A 604-nucleotide genomic window follows, 5' to 3' on the forward strand; every position below is an offset into this window, starting at 1 on the left:
GAGGCGCCGCGCAGCACTCCCTGCCCCGGGGGGATTCGCTCCTCCCGGCGCAGCCCCCGCCCCGCCAGCCCCATCTCCCGCCGGGGCCCCCGGGGCTCTCCAGGTATCCCATCTCCTGCAGGCTCTCCGGGGTCCTCCTGGGTGCCTCATCTTCTCTGGATTGCCCCGTGGAACCCCCCGGGTGTTTGTGGGTCCCCCATCTCCTCCAGGCTCTCTGGGGTCCCTCCCGGTGCCCCCTTTCCTCCACGTACTTTGGGGTCCCCCGGAGTGTCTCCATGTTCCCCATCTCCCCCAGGCTCTGTGGGGTCCCCCATGGTGTCTCTGGTGTTTCTTTGATCCCCTGCCTCCATCCAGGTCCTTGGGGATGCCCTGGCTCTCTCCAGGCGCTCCTTCATGGCATCCCTGGGTTACCCCTGGTTGCCTGGGGTCTCTCCGGATGCCCCCGGTCTCTGTGGGTTCCTGCAGATCCCTGTGACGCTCCTGGGTCCCTCCTGGGCTGAGGTGCCCTTGCAGAGTGGCCCGGTGCGCCATGAGCTGCCTGTCCCCTGCGCCAAGGAGGGAGGAGGCCCTGCCAGGGACAGGAGGGGTGGCACTGACAGAGCCG

Source organism: Corvus brachyrhynchos, unplaced genomic scaffold, assembly GCF_000691975.1.
Source record: "Corvus brachyrhynchos isolate BGI_N302 unplaced genomic scaffold, ASM69197v1 scaffold65, whole genome shotgun sequence".
NCBI lineage: Eukaryota > Metazoa > Chordata > Aves > Passeriformes > Corvidae > Corvus > Corvus brachyrhynchos.